General features: G+C 43.4%; 1 protein-coding gene and 1 long non-coding RNA gene across 4 annotated transcripts in view; one reads left to right on the top strand and one right to left on the bottom strand.

Annotated features, from left to right (window-relative positions):
- The window catches only part of FGF14 (fibroblast growth factor 14), a 684,378-nt gene that overhangs the window by 585,831 nt on the left and 77,070 nt on the right, over positions 1-21,477 (top strand). The window lies entirely within an intron of this gene.
- LOC120400025 lies at positions 1,484-19,439 on the bottom strand. The gene is made up of 4 exons (XR_005595472.1): positions 19,346-19,439; positions 11,460-11,672; positions 9,846-9,968; positions 1,484-1,522 (listed from the first exon to the last, which is right to left on the bottom strand). It is a non-coding gene; the product is annotated as an uncharacterized LOC120400025 (long non-coding RNA).

The raw sequence follows: 21,477 nt of genomic DNA, 5'->3' as shown, positions 1-21,477 counted from the left end.
GGGAAATAACGTTGATAATGATAACCAGAGGTAATTTGAGTTCCTGGCTGTGATAAATGTAAGGTAGGAGGGAAAGAAAAGTACCAGTGATGAAAGGCTTGAAAAGAGATTAGAAATGATAACCGAGGCCAAGTGAAATAACAATCCTTACAGAAGGCCAGGCATTAGATTAAACATCATAAAAGAAAGTTAGAAGAAACAATGATGGTGGGAAGTTGAAGACAGCGTAATTGATAACAAAAGGCCCACGCCATTTAGTGCCCGGGGAGATACCCTGGAGTTCTGATGAAGCAGAAAGATAGACACTTCCACCATACCTGTGGAATATTGTGCATTGTGGGATTGTTTTTCAGAAATATGCAAACAATGTATGTGTAAATATTTATTTTGGTGCTCAATCACAGTAACTATGCACGCAAGCCTAAATGTAAGATTCTGTATGCATTTATGTGGGCATAATTGTTCACTGAGTTACACTACCATAAGCATGGATTAACATCCAAATTTCTAAGGTGCATTCCTTGAACATGTAATGAGTGGCATAGAAAGGGTTAACAGAGGAACAGAGACCAGATGAGAAAAACCAAACATAAATATTTACATAACATTTTTGTGAGGAATACAAATCTGTCAACAGTTCTCAATCACTGGAAGCCATTTACTGTATTTTAAATTTTAATGTATCCATTATAAATGGTGTTAGGTGCTTTATAGACAAGAAGACAAATTCTATGCCCCAAAGAACTTAGGTTATGATAAAGTCACAGAATTTTATGGATCTCTGAAAAAGTAGTCATTTGTCAATGTTAATTCCTGCAATATTGTATAATGTAGTGTTTAATTATTCATCTGGGTTGTTGTTTCTTTAATGAGGCTTTCTACAGTGATCATGTTAGTTATTATTGTTTCTAATATGGATGAAAGGTTAGAATGTTGTTCAGTTTCAAGAATAAGAATACTAACATTTTATATCTCAACCAGAGAGATTCTCTTTGGTTTCCAGTAGTGTTAGAAATCAGGTAAAAACATTACTAAAATGCAGAGAAATATGATCAGAACATCCTGAAATTCTGTAAATAAATTGTCTGTTCTTTCTGCTAATGTGCTGTTTGAGTTATTGACTTGCTGCACCTAACATGGCAGGATCAGAAGCAATGGGACTTTGAGAAGATACCTGTTAGCTTCAGGTCATTTCACTGAATGTACTGTCAGGTTTCTACTGGTGCCTCGTGGGAGTAGCTGCCATATGGCTCTCTTCTTATCCACAGCCAGTAACCAGACTGTCATTTACTCCATTTTTACCTGCCTAATGGCTGATGAGTTCTATTCTCTCTGAAATGTCAAATACATTTCTCCCCTTCTTCGCCCCGCCAAAAATTAACTATTGCAGACACTTTTTGGTTTCTTAAATAAAACTTTTAACATAAAGTGAGTTACAACAGAAAATCAGTTATGTTAATAATTACACACCATGTTTGGGATCCTGGGGAGTTCTGCTATGTTCTTCTGTGAAGTTGGTTACCTAGGGGACAATGTTAAAAACAGTAGTATTACTTTACATTTCCTTGAAACTTAATTGCTCTTAGCCTCTCATAACTACCTCCCATTACTATGGCGATGAACACAGTATAACAACATAGATTGTCTGAGCTAGCTGAAAAACATTACGTCTGTCTTCTAAAACATTAACCAATCCTCTTTTGGACTTCACCTGTCACAATCCAAAGGATACTATTTCCTTTTTCTGATTTTACAATGCATATTGGCCTTGATCCTGCAATTTTCATCAGCATGGGCAGAGCTGTGCATCCATGCAGAGTCCCATTGAAGTTAATGGAGTGCCACCTGAGCAAAGAGGTCCACCCCTGAGGATCTAGTGCAGAATCAGGGCCAGTGACTTTTCATTAAAATATAACTTCTTGATAATCAATTTTTTAAAATTTATAAGACAATGTCCCAGGTTACACACACAGAGACACAGTTTTGGTAACTTGAGGCAATTGCAAACAGGTCTTTGATCTAGACTTATGCTAAATGAATAATAGTTTGATATATTTATTTACACATTATCTGGAACTGGTAAACTGGAGCAAGCAGGAACTTGCACATTTTGTTTAATTAACTCACCCTGTTTGACTGAAGACTGCATCACTACCTTTCCTCTCAGGTTAACTAACATTTGAGTGATTAACCTGGAAAGATGATTGTTAGTTTTTTCAGAGCTTCTGAGAGGTCAGGACAGATTTGAATTCTAGGAATGGGTAATTTCTTTCTGAGGTGAGAAATGAGTGGACACAAACACAGTATTCTTTTCTATACTATAATTACAACTCTCGTGGTGGGGATGGATATTAAGCATCAGCAATGCTTATAATTCACAGGACTTTTGACACCAGCTGTGTCATACCTTCATGTCAATCTATGTAAGGTATTTGTGGGATACCAGTTGCTGTAATATTTGGGTGCCAAACATAAATTAAGAAAAGTGGATCACTGTTTTAAATACATTCTGAAAGGACTTTGTTCTTGCCATCTTAAGACTCATCACTTATTCAACTTGTACCTTTATAGTTATTGAGCCAAATCTTGAGATCCTTTTTCATTCATAGTAATACCATTTGAAGCAGAAACTCAGATGTACAGCACAAAAAAGTAATCATCTTAAACCATATTTTTATAGACAAAAATAGTTTAAAAATACTGTTAAATATTAAATATCAGTGCACTCTCTGCTCTTACCCTGGAAATATAATTTTCCAAAGGCTATATGGAGACAGGGATTATAGGCATTATATCTGGCTTATTGGGAATACCACAGTCACATTTCAGCAGGCAAATGCAAGTTGTCACAGCAATTACTGCTGTTTTCTGTACACAATGTGACTGGATATAAGCCATGTGTATATACTGTAGATACAGAAGATAATAGCAATGTGTGGTTCATTGTGGAGTCTGCTTTTATATCCTTTCAAAAAATTCATGAAGATGATTGGCATCCTCAAGTAGTTTAGAAGATGTCCAGAGAACCCTCATCTACAATGTAGCAGTGTTAACAATCTTTATTTTGCAGTACTCTGTCAGACAGAAATTGTCAGACTTTGTAAACAGCAGACAGCAACATATAATGAGGTGAAGGTCTGAAGGTCTGTATCTTTAGAAATACAGAAATATTCCTTGCCTGGATGGTAAAACCTTTTGGGCCTGATTCTCCACTGTATTAATCCATCTTACACCAGTGTGAATCCATTGAAATCAGTGGAGTTACAGCAGTGTAAATCTAGAATACCATTGTGGAGAATCAGGCCCTTTCTATTTTTGGACTTATGAGTAGACTCTTAATCTTGATGTTCTAGCACAGTGTTTCCCGAACTTGGGACACTGCTTGCGTAGGGAAAGCCCCTGGCGGGCCGGGCTTGTTTGTTTACCTGCCCCGTCTGCAGGTCCAGCCGATCACAGCTCCCAGAGGCCGCGGTTCGCTGCTCCAGGCCAATGGGAGCTGCTGGAAGCAGCACGGGCCGAGGGACATACTGGCCACCGCTTCCAGCAGCTCCCATTGGACTGGAGCAGCGAACCGCGGCCAGTGGGAGCCACAATCGGCCGGACCTGCAGATGGGGCAGGTAAACAAACCAGCCCGGACTGCTAGGGGCTTTCCCTACACAAGCGGCGTCCCAAGTTTGGGAAACACTGTTCTAGCACATTCTGAATCATTCAAACCCAAATGCTTTATATGTAGAAGGTTCTGAACACAGTGAAATAGTCATTGTTCTGCTGCAGGGTAGAAAGGCTGCAGAGAGATCATAAAGGGAGATGCCCTCCCACTTTGGATGTAGTTCAAAGGTGCATGTCTCCATGGCAACATGAAGTAGAGTGTCTGTGGGCATTCTCTGGGAGAAACGGGATTCCCAGTGGCCCCTACATTGATCTGCAGGCCTGTTCACTACATTACAGTAGTGGCAGTAGAATGCCTGCCTCTCTGCTGTAAGTCCCTGGATTGGAAGAAAAAAAAATTCCTCATGCGCATGCACACACATGTGTGAGTGAGCCATCTTTCAGATGAAACTGATAAAATTTAACTGAATTATTTTCTTAATGAAGAAGAGCAATTGTCCCTGGCAATAAGAATCTTAGACATGGATTCTTTCATGAGAGACTGGAGGGTTCCAAGAAACTTCACTTGAGAAATAACAGCCAGAGACTAGAGCTCAGTATGCGGAGGGTTGACACTACATTAAAAGGTATTCTTTGCAGCTGTGGCAGCAAGCCTGCCATAATATAGGTCACTGACTGAGAGGAAACTAGTCCTTGGGGCATGTGAGGAAAAAATGACAAGAAGAAAAAATTGGCTGTTGCAGATCTGGTTTGAGGAAATGTGACATTTGCAATTATATTGTTGAATGAAACTGGCACTGTTCAGGGCCTCCCAACAGGTGTCTAATATTAACATGTAAGTAAAAATATTAAATTTAATGAACATTCCCTAAGTGTTGTGGTTAGCAGTACATGAAGGCCAGAATATCATTTAGAGCAAGGTCCCACAGCCAAAGCATTTTATTTGTGGCATGTTCTTTACACCTTTGCTGCTGAAAACTTCTGTCAGCTAGAGAATGATTCATCAGACAGCAGGTCAGCAAGAGTTAATCCACACTTCTGGGAACCCCAAGATTTTAATTTTTTTGATAAGAACTATCAGTCTTTCAGCTTTGCATTCGTCATCTAAGTGGCATAGATGAGCATAAGAAAAGAAGTCCAACAATGGCATATTTTGTTTTTATTTTTTCAGCATACTTAAGTATCGAGCATCTCATAAAATGCGTCAGCATATAAATGTTTTGCTCCAGTAATTCAGTGAACGTATTGTACAGTATGGAGATTCACTGAGCAATCAGTTAATCATGTTTACATCCTAGCTAAAACTGTCTGTATAGGAGGGAAAGTATCTAAAGGCTTTCAAAATAGATTATTTTAACCTATTATATGTTTGGTAAATTTTATTTCCAAAGTTGCATAATAGGAAGAGCTGTATTACAGTCAGTTTTAACCACTGTGTTGATCCTGCTAATTTTCACATTTTGAATTTGGGAAATACTTTTATGAAAACTAGTGGAGACCTGCTAATAGAGCTATGGTTCATCGCAAGTCTGAGAAACTGGATAACATTTTTTGACTAATACTCATTTTAAGTTGGTCTATCTACAGTTAGATTTCTGAACGATCTCTAAATGCATCAGCCAGAGGTAAGATCTTATACTTGCACAATGCAGCTGTCTAATAACAAAGCATTCCAGTGAGGAATCAAATTTACATGACACGCTATGTTAGTAATGTAGAATTAATATGTTTTATACTGAAAAGGAATGGTTTCAGCTAGCCAGAATATAGTGTTTTACAGTTACTGATATTGATACATATGGTAAATCTTATGGAACTCATTCCCACAGGATGCTGAGCAATCTGGACCCAATACAGCAAAACACTTAAGCACATGTGTGATCCCACGTGTTTGAAGTTAAGTATGTGGGTAAGGGCTTTGCAAGAACAGAATGAGAATGCTCAGTGATGCACTGCATATGGTGTGTTTTCTCTTTTATACAAATCCCTGTACTCTGATTGGCTGAGAGTGTCTAATTTGCACAATTACAGTTATTTTATTTATTCAAATATACACTCTAAACATCCCTTCACTCAGACTATTGACCTCATAACTCTTCATCCATGTGCCCACATCAGTGATGTTCATGTCAGCCTCTGCCTCCCTTCCAACCCTTCAAAAAACTGCTTCTCTTAATACCCTCCCAACACACACACACACACACACACACACACACTCTTCCTTTTCTCTTGAGGAAAGCTAAGCTGGCTTCCTCGCCCCTCTGTGGAGTAAATTCCCTATGAACAAGACCATTTTGTCACTTTAGAATAGGGTGACCAGATCACCCAGACGCGACTGGCCAGGGGCTGAGCGCAGTGTGCGCGCTGCCCCGCAGCAGGCCCGGGCTCGGGGGGTTCGGGCCCGGGCACCAAAGCCGCAGCCGCCGAGCGCCACGTGCTTGCCCACTTCCTCCCCCCGCAGCAGTGGGAGCTGCAGCAGCGGCTGCTCCCGAGTCCCCTGCCCAGGTGGGGAGAACAGCCGCCACCTAGCCCCACGGGCCGCCCCCCTACTCTCCCTCCAGGTACCGCGCCCGAGTCCTGCCTGCTCGGGGCCAGGCCAGACTCACACTCACCCCAGCCCCGCACTCCCCTGAGTCTCCTGGGCATGGCATGCTTGGAAAGAGGCGGGGATTTGGGGAGGGAGACAATGGGGCAGTGAGGGGGCGGGGATGGGGGTGAGAATTTGGGGAAGGATCCAATGGGGGAAGGAGGGGGCGGAGTCGGGGCAGGGGAGGGCACGAGCCCTTTGGGCTCCGGAGCCTTTGCTTGTTTGTCCCGTGTCCCGACCTAACATTGGTCGGGACACGGGACAAACAAGCAAATATCGGGACAGTCCCGATAAAATCGGGATGTCTGGTCACCCTACTTTAGAAAATTATTATAAAGGTCCACAATGGACCAGATCTCCTACTGTAAGTAAATATTGAGGTTATTTCTTTGTATAGTGAAAATGTTACTGATAGTGGTAAGTCCTGATCATGCTCCCCATCCCATACCTGCAAATCAGCAAGATCTGCATTTACTTATTTGACTGTGGGAAGGATTAGGGAGACTGAAGAATTCTTTGTGCTCAGTAATCCTGTATGTGGTGCCTTTTCCGCTAATCATTGGCCTCCAGCTTGTTCCCACCTAGCCCCATGTCCAAGACTGGGATTTTTAATTTTATATCCATTATTAGCTGTGTAATCTTTTAATTCAGGGTGTGGGTTTTCTGTTGGTAAATATCATTACATGCTAGAAAGTAAACCGGACAGATTACAGTGCAAAACAAAACCCTTAAAAACTTTAATCGTGTTTTTAGAAAGCATCTCTGCCATAGAGTTGATAGGGCTGGTTTCCAAGTTTACAGTCCCAGGGCATGTCTGTGGCTAATGAAGCATGTCATCCTCTACTTGGGGCAAACATCCCCTTCAACTCCCGCAATGGGGTTCCCTGCAGCTGCAGCCCTAGCTACTTGTCTCATCCAGGCCTGGAGGACTGTGGGAGCTGCAATACCTTCAAACACTGTGCAGAGCATTAAACATGATGTTAAAGAGTTTGACCAGAATGAGAAGGAAAGTAGGGGAGAGTCCTGAGAAAGGAAGATGTGATGTAAACAGAAGAGCGGGCAAGAAAAGTAAGTTTAGCTGCATCATGTTGAGTGAACTTGTGTAGTATTTGCTTACCAGATATTTCATAATCTGAAGAGGGGTCCTTACCATTTCACTTCCACACCGGGTTCTTATGCTTAATTTTTCCCTTGCCTGTGTTCTGTTTCCCCCAGCAGTAAAATGGGGATAATAATGCTTACCAATTAGTGATATAAGAATGACAAATACGTCATTAGTACTAAATATTATTTATTATTGAAATGGAGCAGAGTGCTGCATTGTAATAAATGTATATGTAACCCATACAGAATTTAAAAGAAAAAGAACTACATTGTTTTAACATTTTGCTCAGCAGATATCATTCTTGGAGTTTCTCCTGTTTTGTCCATATGTTGTTGTTGGTTTTAAAATTGGAAACTGATTAGAAAATGGAACAGTAGATTATTTTCTCTTTAGTTGTATTTCTCATTATACTGAAAAGGGAAGTAACAATATGGCAAGTAGGAGTTATAAAACTTGAATACGAGTCTGATGCAAACCAAAAAAAAAAAAAACAAGCACGATGTGCAGAAAATTACTTATTTACTATTGTCACTACTTATTTAAATACTAAAAATTTCACTCTGATGCTATAAAATGAATTCTGGCAACAAGTTGCATGAAAAAGAAGGTGTGATGTGCTGTTTGTTGACCAAGAATTAGATTTATGCTGATTCTCCTAAGAAGCATTAGCAGAAATGTTGATAATATGTGTTGCCACAAAAAGGCTTATAACATTCTGTATTTTTTTGGTTAATTTTAGCATCATGATTTGCATTAATGACTTCACTTAGTATCAACTGGAATTTTTTTTTATTGAATTTCGGTTATTGTTAGATCTTGCCTAAATTTCTTGTTAGCTGCTGCATTGTTTCTTGATGAATCACTAGCCCGTCAATTAGAGATGAAATTTACTAATCATTTTCTTGAGAATTTTACATAGATTGAAGTGAGGGTTTCCTTCTCTAGAGAGTTTGGTAATAGGCTCCAGTGATTTTCAGCTATAAATTACTAATCCAAATCTGACCTGAATTGGAGGTGACTGAAGGTTGTGGCCATTTGATGATGATGTATACAGTATTGTCAAGGTCAAGCATTCAAAAATCATGAGTTATTACACAAAATTCATAAGATTTTTTTTTTAAATCTTGGGTCCTTTTTGTCTTGTGGTTCCTGAGCATTTAGGTTGCATTTTCAGGCATTTTCTCCATGAAGGCCAGAAGCTTATTATTTAATTAAAACTCAAATTTTCCAGTAACCACTTGCCTCCAGGAGCTGGAGCTTGAAGACCAACTTCTAATATTATGAAACTTGTAGTAAAATTGCTAGAGTTGGCAATTCAGTATATGCAAAAACAAGTTGCTTGTCTCTAGTTCCTAGTAAACAGATACCTTTGTAGGTACCAGAAATTTGATAATGTGCTCTTCAATCTACCAGGAAAACTATAACAAGATCCAATGGCTGAAAGCTGAATCTAGACAAATTCAGACTAGAAATAAGAGGCAAATTTGTAACAGTGAGGGCAATTAACCATTGGAAAAGCTTAGCAAGGGTTGCTGTGGATTCTCTATCACCGGCACTCTTTACATCAAGATTGGATGTTTTTTCCAAAAGATAGGAATTAATTCAGCAAAGACCTATGACCTACACAGGAGGTCAGATTAGATGATTACAATGGTTCTTTCTGTCCTTATAATCTATGAACCTGTGTGCAAATGAAGGGGCAAATTCAGCTTGCCTTACTCACGCAAATATTCCTATTGCCTTCAGTAGTGCTACCCACTACTATAAAACAAGCACATTTGGTTTGTGAAAGAAAAACTCTGTCACACAATAGGCACTGACTTGCACCCTTGCTTTCAGTCATGACACTCAGGCATAGGCGGTGCATGAACCCCCACTTCAGGGAGGCTAGCCCCTTCCACCTGAGGACCCACCCCTACCCTACCTCTTCTGCCTCTCCCCCCCTCCGCCCCTGGCCCCCGAGCCCTGAGCTGTTCCCCGCACTATGGCCAGAAGAGCCCCGGCCCACCCACCCCAGCTGCCCCCACCCCTGGGCTGCTGGCTGGCCCAAGCACCAGCCTGACTCCAGAACCATCCCCAAGTGCCAGCTGGCCAAGCCCTGAACTTCAGGGGAGAGGATGAGTGAGAGCGGGGCCTCGGGGTGAAGTGTGGACAGGGCCACGGCTTGGGTTAGGGAAGGCTTAGCCTTCTGTGACCTATTATACTATTATATTCAGGTCAAGGACTGAGTGAACATGGAGACTGAAATATCCTTCCCTCCCTTGAAATGATCCCACCATCTCAAGTTTTAAGCAAGCTGATAGCCTAACATGTGGAAGCTTTCACTCAAGGCCAAACTAATGCACTCTGTGGCCCTAGATATACCATGACATAGAGCTCCCTATGGTGCCATACCTACATCATGGTCGTGCTCCTGTGCTGTGGTCCTACTGTCCCCTTGGAGGGAGAGTGGCATGGGATTCTTTCCCTGCCCACCAAGACTGCCTGTAGAGCCCTCTCTTCCCTCAGAGCAGCAGTGGGGAGCTCCCAGTATTGACTCTTACCCTTATAGCTGGGATGTACTTGCATGGTTGAGTGGGAGTGGTGAGCCTGCTTCACAATTTTCATCTCTCTGTACCTAGATGCCTCTTCTGGGGTGCTGTTCGCAGGTTGCCCTCTGCAGGTGGCTGTTGGAGTTAACAACACATTGAAATGCATGGTTCAGTTTATACTTACATCTCCCAGAGATTTTGTCTCAGGGTGTCTGCAGGGTCAGGAATCATTCACTGCATCAGTTACACTCAGGGTTTATTTTAAAGTTTCCCCTTGCTACGATGATGGCTAGAAATTACTTTTGTAAGGTGCCAAATAGTGCCTTGGCCTTAATCCAGCACTGCTTGTGCTGCCACTGTTTGTGCTGCATTTCTGTGGTTAAATAGAGAACTACAGCTGTGAACTCCCAATCTGACAACATTTAGGGACACTAAATCCATTATTTTGATTTTGTTTTCATTTTGTGGCGCTGGTAATTTTCATTTTTTATGAGTCAGTAATGCATGGGTGTACTGCATAGGTGCACATGATCTCCAATGAGTTATGCATGCTGTGTGTTCCACCAGACACACCCTGGTGTTACCTTAAAGAAAATTGAGTGAGTGCCCTTTGTCCATGGAACCTTTCAATCTGTTAGAGAAATTAAACAGACATTTTTTTTACACAAATAAAGTAGATCTGCAGAGCTACTAACTCTCATGATTTCTCATGAGAGTCTTGCAATATTTTCTCCCCCACCCCCACCCCAAGCCCTGGAATCCTCTGATAATGGGAAAATCTCACCTTTTTAAACTTAGTTTGAAAGTGCCTGGTTTTCTCCATATGACTGTAGAGGAGAGCTTGAAAATGTGACTAGAGTGCACACTGAAAGCTCAAAAACCAACAGGCAAATAAAAAGAACCCCCAGTCTATATTTTTTTTTAAAAAAAAAATCTGATGGTTTCAAGTCAATCTCAGGATTTTCTGGGGCCTGAATCATCATGATTTTTGAACATTTATGGTTGGCAGTGCTGGGGCTGTATACAGTAACAATTTGACATCATGCTATTTCATTAAAATGACCTTCGTGACTGAATTCTATGTTAAAAGCTCTTGGCAGTAAGAACTGTCTACCTGCATTGAGAATCACATTGCCCAGCTGCAGTGTAGATATTCCCTAAGATGCCAGCAGGAAATGGGGGTGGCAGCAGAAAAGATAATAGAACACTGGGCTGTATTATCTTCTCTGGGGGATTTTGCTGAGAAGCAAAGGATCCCTTGGTGGAAGGTCCTTTCTCTACATAGTGACCAGGGGAACAAAACAGATTCTAGTTTGAGTTTTTAAAACTCAGTTTTCAAAATTAACACTGAGCTATTGAGTTCTAATGCAAATTGATTTGACCTCTGTTAAAATTTTATTAATGAAAAAGCCATGTTAGTTGGTTTTGAATGCTTTTTTGCAGGTCTCAAAAATTTTTACTTAAAAAAAATAAGGCAAGTAATTACTCAGTGAAAATGTCATTTAATTAAAATACAGTAAATCAATCGAGTTGTTGGAGGTAAAGGGGGAATATATAGGAATATTTAGTGCACAATTTATTCTTTGAGTGCTTGCTTATGTTGATTCCAAGTAGATGTGTGCTCACCATATGCACAGTCATTGGAAGGTTTTCCCCTAGTGGTACCGATTGGGTCAACTGTGGAGCCCCCTGGAGTTGTGCCTTCATGGCGGTGTAAATGGGTTCTTGCCAACCCACCGCCTCTTCAGTTCCTTCTTATAGCTTGTGATGGTTGTTGGAACTGCTTCTTCCCTCTCTTGCTACAGCAAGCAATCCCCTAGTGGACTTTCCTATTTGTACCTGAAAATAGTTTAATTAGAGTTAGTTAGTTAGTGTTCTTAGTATAAGATAGTTAGATAGTTTCTGTGGGGATTTTTCCTCCCACATTTTCCTCCCCTCCCAGGGACTGGGGCATGCCTCGGTCTCAAGGCTTCAAACTGTGTGGGTCCTGCAAGAAGCCTATGCCCAGGGGAGACCCTCACAACTCCTGCTTAAAGTGCTTGGGGGAAGCCCACCAGACTGACAAGTGTAAATTCTGTAGAGGCTTCCACCCAAGACCCGAGAAGGAGAGGACTTTAGGTTGAAACTTCTCCTTATGGAGTCGGCTCTTCATCCCCAGTCGGCACAGCCCATGTCAGGTCCAAAGCCCAGCACTTCTGTGTAGAGCACACAAGCCTCAGTGAGGGAGGCTGAGGTGCCAACAAAGGACTCTGGGTCTAGAGACCCCATGGCACTGCCAATCCCCAAAGATGAGCTCTGCGACTTCCTCACACTCACTGGTGCCGCACAAAGAGCAGAAGAGAGCTGAGAGAGGGCATTCACCCACAGTGAGAGCAGTGGAGCATGAAGGTACCCACTGAGTGCATCCCATGCCAGGAGTTGGATCTTCCATCCACCACGGACGTGTTTGAGGCCACCAGAGACCTCATAGCAATGATGGCCCCACAGTCCCCGGAACCGGCAGCATTGGCACCACACAGAGGAGCCATGCTTTCTAAGGGCAAACTGGCCATGATGCAGCACCAGTCGGCCTCCCCTTGACGCTGCACTACAGCACCGTCCTGCTCAGCACCGCCATGGTCACCAAGATCAGACTCATCTTCGGGGTCAGAGCTGGAATCGTACATCTCCAAATGGAGCTGGCACCACTCTCGTCACCATTTGAGGCAAGAGGACAGGCAGCAAGTTTTCCATGATTCCCTGCCCACCACAATGGCAGTTGCCCACGCAGTGGCCTTTCTGGAGGATCCCGGTCATCCTCCATGGTGCAAGAACCTCCGCGAGGATCAGAGCCCAGCATCCAAGCCGGCACAGAGGCCGTAAGTGAGGCCAACATTGAGCTCGGTGCTGAGATGGGGGCTGGTACCATACCTGCCTCCACACAGGAGGTATCAGTGCAGGAAGACCTCCATGATTTGGAGGGTTAGGAGGACCCAGTGCCGCTAAAGGCATCATCCACTTCCTCCCCAGATGAGGCAGTAGTGGACTTATCTGCCACTTTGCCAATCATGGACAAGAGAGCCCACCAAGAACTACTCAGAAGGGTAGCATAAAATCTAGGCCTCCAGGTGTTCGAGGCATCAGAAGAAACGGATCCCATTCTGACACCCGAGGGTCCTTCAAGGGTGGCCTTACCTTTGATCAAGACCATCCAGAATACCACCAAGACCCCATGGCAAACTTCTGCCTCCCTTCCCCTCATGGCCAAGGGGGTGGAAAGGAAGTACTTTGTACCCTCCAAGAGGTACAAATACCTTTTCACCCACCCTAATCCGGGAACACTGGTTGTGGCAGTAACGAAAACAAAAGAAAGACCAGGGCATCAGGGACCTGCATCCAAATCTAAGGAGGCAAAAAGGCTGGACCTCTTCGGCCGTAAGGTCTATTCCACTAGGGGGCTCCAACTTCAGAGCAACTTTAAAATCCCAGGGGCTCCATACGCCAGCCCCACAGAGGAAGCATTTTAATTTTCAGTCCCTGCCACACTTTTAGCCCTCTCAGCCAAGACAAGATTACAGTAGGAAGTAGGGTAGGAATAACAGGCGAAGGCCTCCACAGCCCTCTTCCAACCAGGGCCACAGCTCGGTGAGGCAGTATTCAGCTCCCAAGCAAAACTTTTGAAGATGTGCCTGGGGGTGATGCACCAATCAGAATCATAGAATCATAGGACTGGAAGGGACCTCGAGAGGGCATCTAATTCAGTCCCCAACACTCATGGCAGGACTAAGTATTATCTAGACTATTCCAGACAGGTGTTTGTCTAACCTGCTCTTAAAAATCTCCAGTGATGGAGATTCTACAACGTCCCTAGGCAATTTATTCCACCACTTAACCACCCTGACAGTTAGGAAGTTTTTCCTAATGTCCAGCGTAAGTCTCCCTTGCTGCAATTTAAGCCCCTTGCTTCTTGTCCTATACTCAAAGGTTAAGAACAATTCTTCTCCCTCCTCCTTGTAACAACCTTTTATGTGCGTGAAAACTGTTATGTCCCCTCTCAGTCTTCTCTTTTCCAGACTAAACAAACCCAATTTTTTCAATCTTCCCTCATAGGTCATGTTTCAAGACCTTTAATAATTTTTGTTGCTCTCCTCTGGACTTTCTCCAATTTATCGACATCCTTCCTGAAATGTAGCACCCAGAACTGGACACAATACTTTAGTTGAGGCCTAATCAGAGCAGAGTAGAGCAGAAGAATTACTTCTCGTGTCTTGCTTACAATACTTGCTAATACATCCCAGAATGATGTTAGCTTTTTTTTGCAACAGGGTTACACCGTTAACTCATAATTAGCTTGTGGTCCACTATGACCCCCAGATTCCTTTCTGCAGTACTCCTTCCTAGGCAGTCATTTTCCATTTTGTTTGTGTTTGTTTGATTGTTCCTTCCTAAATGGAGTACTTTGCATTTGTCCTTATTGAATTTAATCCTATTTACTTCAGACCATTTCTCCAGTTTGTCCAGATCATTTTGAATTTTAATTCTATCCTCCAAAGCACTTGCAACCTCTTCCAGCTTGGTATTGTCTGAAAACTTTTAAGTGTACTCTGTATGCCATTATCTAAATCATTAATGAAGATATTGAACAGAACTGGACCCAGAATTGATCCCCGCGGGACCCCACTTGTTATGCCCTTCCAGCATGACTCTGAACCACTGATAACTACTCTCTTGGAATGGTTTTCCAACCAGTTTTGCGCCCACCTTATAGTGCTCCATCTAAGTTGCATTTCCATAGTTTGTTTATGAGAAGGTAATGCGAGACAATATCAAAAGCTTTACTAAAGTCAAAATATACCACGTCTACTGCTTCTCCCCATCCACAAGGCTTGTTACCCTGTCAGAGAAAGCTATCAGGTTGGTTTAACATGGTTTGTTCTTGACAAATCCATGCTGATTGTTTCTTATCGCCTTAATATCTTCTAGATGTTTGCAAATTGATTGCTTAATTATTTGCTCCATTATCTTTCCAGGTACAGAAGTTAAGCTGACTGGTCTGTAATTCCCTGGGTTGTCTTTATTTCCCTTTCTGTAGATTGGCACTATACTTGCCCTTTTCCAGTCTTCTGGAATCTCTCTAGTCTTCCATGACTTTTCAGAGATAATCGCTAATGGCTCAGATATATCCTCAGTCAGCTCCTTCAGTATTCTAGGGTGCATTTCATCAGGCCCTGGTGACTTGAAGACATCTAATTTGTCTAAGTAATTCTTAACTTATTCTTTTCTATTTTAGCCTCTGATCCTACCTAATTTTCATTGGCATTCACTATGTTAGACGTCCAATCACCACCAACCGTCTTGGTGAAACCGAAACAAAGAAGTTATTAAGCACCTCTGCCATTTCCACATTTTCTGTTATTTTTCCTCCCTTATTGATTAATAATCCTACCCTGTCCTTGGTCTTCCTCTTTCTTCTAATGTATTTGAAGAATGTTTTCTTGTTACCCTTTATGTCTCTCGCTAGTTTGATCTCATTTTTTGCCTTGGCCTTTCTAATTTTGTCCCTACCTACTTGTGTTATTTGTTTATCTTTATTCTTTGTAATTTGACCTAGTTTCCACTTTTTGTAGGACTCTTTTTTGATTTTTAGATCATTGAAGGTGATCTCAGGGTGGTCTCTTGCCATACTTTCTATCTTTCCTATGCAGTGGGATAGTTTGTTCTTGTGCCCTTAATAATGTGTCTCTGGAAAAACTGCCAACTGTCTTCAGTTGTTTTTCCCCTTAGACTTTCTTCCCATGGGATCTTACCTATCAACTCCCTGAGTTTGCTAAAGTCTGCCTTCTTGAAATCTGTTGTCTTTATTTCGCTGTTCTCCCTCCTACTATTCCTTAGAATCATAAATGATCATTTCATGATCACTTTCACCCAAGCTGTCTTCCACTTTCAAATTCTCAACCAGTTCCTCCCTATTTGTCAAAATCAAATCTAGAACAGCCTCTCCCCTAGTAGCTTTCTCCACCTTCTGAAATAAAAAAAAATGTCTCCAATACATTTCAAGAACTTGTTGGATAATCTGTGCCCTGCTGTGTTATTTTCCCCAACAGATGTCTGATTAATCGAAGTCCCCCATCATCACCAAGTCATGTGCTTTAGATGATTTTGTTAGTTGTTTAAAAAAAGCCTCATCCACCTCTTCTTCCTGGGTAGGTGGTCTGTAGTAGACCCCTACCATGACAGCACCCTTGTTTTTTACCACTTTTATGTCAGAGTATCTGGCAAGAAGAAACTGAAGAGCAGGGACCCATATACACCACCATGAAGGTGTGACTCCAGGGGGTTCTACAGCCAGCCTGACTGGTACCGTTAGGGGAAAAAAACCTTCCAACAACTCTGCACACAGCTCACACACACCTACTTCGAATGGACATGAGCAACACATCTCTAAGAACAACAGTTATGGGAAGTAGATAACTGTTTTTTACATATCCAAATATACCCTAACAGAGCAAAATGACTCTTAAAAGCACATACTGTGGAGTAGTATGCATCTATACAAACCTCACAGCTGTTTTGGTCAATGAGGTAAATGTAACAACCTTGGGGTTCATTAAATAACAAACCAAACCAGTGAATGAGAGAGGAATAAAACAAACTGGAGAGTGTCTCTGGTAAACTGCCACACACAGCCATGTGGTATTCTCAAACCCCACCTCCAAGGCACATCTCCCAATTTGCACACTCACAACACTGTCCCTTCTGAGGCAGCATCTCTAAATTATAATCTTCTGCAAACATCTCTCTACAGTAAATATATCTTATTTATCTGAAAGTTTAGAACATCTTGAAGTCAGTCTTACAATATAAGGTCTGCATTTTTTTTTCTAAAAGAAAAAAATGGAAAATAATTCACTTCTTTCCATCTTTATGTTTTTAAGAATGCTGGGCCAAATTCTGCCCACACCACTTGAGGTGAAGTCAGCAGAAACAGTATATGTATATTTGAGGGCAGAATCTGACCTAATTTTTCGGTAATTTAGATCCATAAGCCTAGTTTTGTTTTAAATCTCTCATCCTTTCCTTCCTCCCTGCCTTCCAAAGTAAACAGATGTTTGCTTGGACTAAGACATTGTTCTGTGTGACTGGCAACCCAAAACATCACAGTATTTTGTTTATGGATGTGAACTGACCAGAAATAGATTATAAGCAAAAGGGAAACTATTAGTCTATTTTCATTGTCCAAGTGCAAAAAATAAACAGTATAAGTGGTGAGAAATAAATATAGGCTTAAAACAGAGAAATTCGGGTTAAAAATATGTGAAAAACAGCAATCAGTTTCAATAATTTGAGGTTGTGTTAGTAATACAGGTAAGAAACTGTACTGATATTATTGTTAATGTAATAGTGTCCTTTTAAAGTTTTTATATCAGCAATGTAGCATTTAGACACGAAGAAAAAAATTGAAGGTGTATTAATTGTGTCTATATACAATAAAATTATGTATATTAGAAGACTGTGATTTTTTTTTCCCCTCGGCTAAATGAAGGAATGGAAAAGCCCCTTGTTGCCAATTCAAGAAGGAAGTCTAGAACTTAATTAACTTTTGATGATGGCACTCAGAGTTTGTTCAAATTATAAACTCATTTTATGACTAATTTTATATCGTCTGATTAGACACAGTGATTCATTTGTCTAATGGTACCTACTAATCAATCAGAGTAGGCTTCAAATCCAAATATGTATGTGAACAATTTATTTAAGATTTAAAGGAACTACACTGCTGTAGTGTATCAGGATTCCTTGAAAGTTTAAAGAATCTCTATTTTTGCTTGTCCTCTTTTCCCCTAACTGTACCTGCACAGTCCCTGATCAAGCAAAGCACTGAAGCATATGCATAGAGTTATGCATGAAAGTAGCCCCATTTGTTTCAGTGGGGCTATTCACATGCTTAAATTCATGCACTTGCTGGATGAGCTAATACCCAGTTCTGGAACTATTGAAGTCTGTTGAATTTTTGCCATTAACTGCAGTGAGAATGGGATAAATCCCTTACTTAGGAACAAAATTGCATTGCCTGATGAAATAAAGAAAGCCAGAACAGAGCAAAAATATGAATACCATAAGAATGGGCTGATAGAATGGGACTTTTAAGATTAAAAACCTGAAGCTTTAGGATTTTACTATGCTATTTTGATTCTAGTCTTAGAGCAACTACTGTAATAGCTCTGGTTTATTAAGGAACAGTTGAGTTGGTTCCATTCTCTGTCACACACATTATGTATAGAATCAAAGAAATGTAGGGCTGTGTAACTGTGTGGGACTCACCAGGCAGCGCCTCCTGCTGGTTGTCTCAGGGAATTAGCTTCCAGCCTCCAGAGTGCCCCCTGTCGGCCATTGTCCCGCTGCCGCTTGGCCCCTGTGTCTCTCCCTGGACTCCAGTGCCCCTTTATCTGGGGTGCTGCCCCCTGCCATACACCCCTCAGTCTCAAGATCTCCCCTCCCCGAGGGAACCCCCCCCCCCATCCCCACCTCATCTCAGTCATAGGCTACTGCCAGTCACCAACTAGCCCCCGCTCCCTAGGGCAGACTGCAGTATAAGCCACTCATCACAGGCAAGGGGGTTTTGGACCTGCTGCCTTCCTCTGCAACCCAATATCTCTACGGGGCCTTGGACAAGTCTGGGGGATGAGGTTGCTGCAGCCTGGGGAGTTGCCAGCCTGGAGCTCCCCAGCCCCTCTGGCCTTTCCCCAGCCCTGCCTCACTCTAGGCACCCTGAGCTTCCCAGCAGCCAGGCCCCTCTCTCTCTGAAGGCAGAGAGAAATTGTCTCTGCTCCTGGCTTCCCTGGCCTTTATAGGGCCAGCTGGGTCTGTTTGGGGCATGGCCACAGCTGAGGCTGTTTCCTCAATCGGCCCAGCTATTCCCCCTGCCCCAGCCCTCTCCAGGGCTGTCTTAAGCCCTTCCAGGCAGGAGTGGGTGATCACCCCGCTACACGCCCGCCCCCTCAAAATCCCCACCCTTGGGGAGTAGGGGGGGGGGGCCTCATGGCCGGGAGTTGCTGTCCAGGGTCGCTCCTCCAGGCTCGCATACTTCCACTCCGCAGCCTCCCAGACGCGGGCCATCTCCCAGGTATGTGCTTCTGCCTGCCGGCAGGCCTGCTCTGCAGCCTCGAGCTGTGCCTGGAGATCCTGGTCCCCCAGGCCCTCTTCCCTTAGGGTCTGGGTCCATTTACTTTCTTGGACGTAGCCCACCTGGGCCCCAGCCTCTTGCAGGGCCCACTCGGCCTGGGTCTCTCTCTCCATAACTGGAGTGGCGACGATCTGGGTCCCAGCCTCTCGCAGGGTCCCTTCCATCCCAGCCACCACCTCGGCCACATTTGGTCCCACCGGGCCCACAGGCACCTCCTCCTGTCGCCCCTCAGTCCCTCTGAGGGGGCAGTGCCTCTTTAGATGGCCCAGTTCCCAGCAGCCCCAGCAGGCTTCCCGCCTCTGGGCTTCCCGGGACTTCCTATTGTCCCTTTGGGGTCCCGTCCCCTTACCAGGACCAACGTGGACCTCTTGTGTTGGGCCTGGGCATCTCCTCCACATGTGGCCCGATCACCCACAGGCCCAACAAGTCAGCCACCATCTGGGTTCCTCTCCTTGTCCCTGCTGTGGCTGTGGTGCCCTGCCCCCACCCTGATAGGGACAGTCCTGTAGTAAATGCCCCACCCGCTCGCAAGCGTAGCAAGTCCTGCACCCATTCACAGGCCTCCTGACCCTTTGTGCTCCACTTTTCCCAATCAGCCCAGCTTTTCTCCCTGCCCCAGCCCTCTCCAGGGCTGTCTTAAGCCCTTCCAGGCAGGAGTGGGTGACCACCCCACCACAGGCTGGAAGGGACCTCAAGAAGTGATCAAGTGTATCCCTCTGTGTTGAGGCAGGACTAAGCAAACCTAGACCAGGGATTGGCAACCTTAGGCCTGTGGCCCACCAGGGTAAGCACCCTGGCAGGCCGGGAGGTTTGTTTACCTGCCGCGTCTGCAGGTTCAGCCAATCGCAGCTCCCACTGGCCGCGGTTCGCTGCTCCAGGCCAATGGGAGCTGTGGGAAGCTGTGGCCAGCACATCCCTCGGCCTGTGCCACTTCCCGCAGCCCCCATTGGCCTGGAGTGGTGAACTGTAGCCAGTGGGAGCCGCAATCGGCCAAACCTGCAGACGTGGCAGGTAAACAAACCACCTGGCCCGCCAAGGTGCTTACTATGGCGAGCCTCATGCGAAAGGCTGCCGATCCCTGACCTAGACCATCCCTGATAGGCGTTTTGTCCAACCCATTGTTAAAAACCTCCCTTGACGGGGATTCCACAATCTCCCTTCCAAGTCTATGCCAAAGCTTAACTACCCTTGTAGTTTAAAAAGTTTTTCCCAATATCTAACCAAATCTTCCTTGCTGCAGATTAAACCAATTACTGCTTGTCCTACCTTCAGTGAATATGGAGAACAATTGATCACCATTGTCTTTATAACCGCCCTGAACACATTTGAAAACTGTTATCAGGTTCTCCCTCCGTCTTCTTTTCTAAGACTAAACATACCCAGTTTGTGTAACCTTTCCTCATATGTCTGACTTTTAAAAAAAAAACGTTTTATCTTTTTGTCGCCCTCCTCTGGAGCCTTTCCAATTTGTCCAAATCTTTCCTAAAGTGTGGAATCCAGAATTGAACATGGTACTCCTGCTGAGACCTCACCAGTGCTACGTAGAGTGGGACAGATACCTCTGGTGTCTTACGTAGAAAACTTCTATTAATATATTTTCAGGTATCTAAAAAGGGTGTCATCAGGAGGAGGGAGAAAACTTGTTCACCTTAGCCTCTAATGATAGAACAAGAAGCAATGGGCTTAAACTGCAGCAAGGGAGATTTAGGTTGGACATTAGGAAAAAGTTCCTAACTGTCAGGGTGGTTAAACACTGGAATAAATTGCCTAGGGAGGTTGTGGAATCTCCATCTCTGGAGATATTTAAGAGTAGGTTAGATAAATGTCTATCAGGGATGGTGTAGACAGTATTTGGTCCTGCCATGAGGGCAGGGGACTGGACTCGATGACCTCTCGAGGTCCCTTCCAGTCCTAGAGTCTATGAATCTGTGAATCCCAGAATAATATTAGTCTTTTCCACAACTGCATCACATTTTGGCTCATATTCAATTTGCAATCCACTATAACCCCCAGGTCGTTTTCAGCAGCACTACCACCTAGCCAGTTATTCCCCATTTTGTAGTTGTGCATTTGATTTTTTTTTTCCCTTAAGTGTGGTACTTTGCATTTTTCCCTATTGAATTTCATCTTGTTGATTTCAGACCAATTCTCTAATTTGTCAAGGTCATCCTGAATTCTAATCCTGTCCTCCAAAGTGCGTGCAATTCCTCCTTTCTTAGTGTTATCAGCAAATTTTAGAAGTATACTCTCCACTCCATTAATTAAAATATTGAGTAGTATTGGACCCAGGACTGATCCCTGCAGGGCTGCACTAGATACATCCTCGCAGTTTGACAGGGAACCACTGATTAGTACTCTTAGAATACGGTCTCAAACCAGTTGTGCAACCACCTTCTAGTAATTTCATCTAGACCACATTTCCCTAGTTTGCTTATAAGCATGTCATGTGGGACTGTGTCAAAAGCCTTAATAAAATCAAGA

This window comes from Mauremys reevesii, linkage group 1 (genome assembly GCF_016161935.1).
Source record: "Mauremys reevesii isolate NIE-2019 linkage group 1, ASM1616193v1, whole genome shotgun sequence".
Classification (NCBI taxonomy): domain Eukaryota; kingdom Metazoa; phylum Chordata; order Testudines; family Geoemydidae; genus Mauremys; species Mauremys reevesii.
The sequence above is the reverse complement of the archived record's forward strand: the minus strand, read 5'-3'. Positions and strand labels throughout refer to the sequence as shown.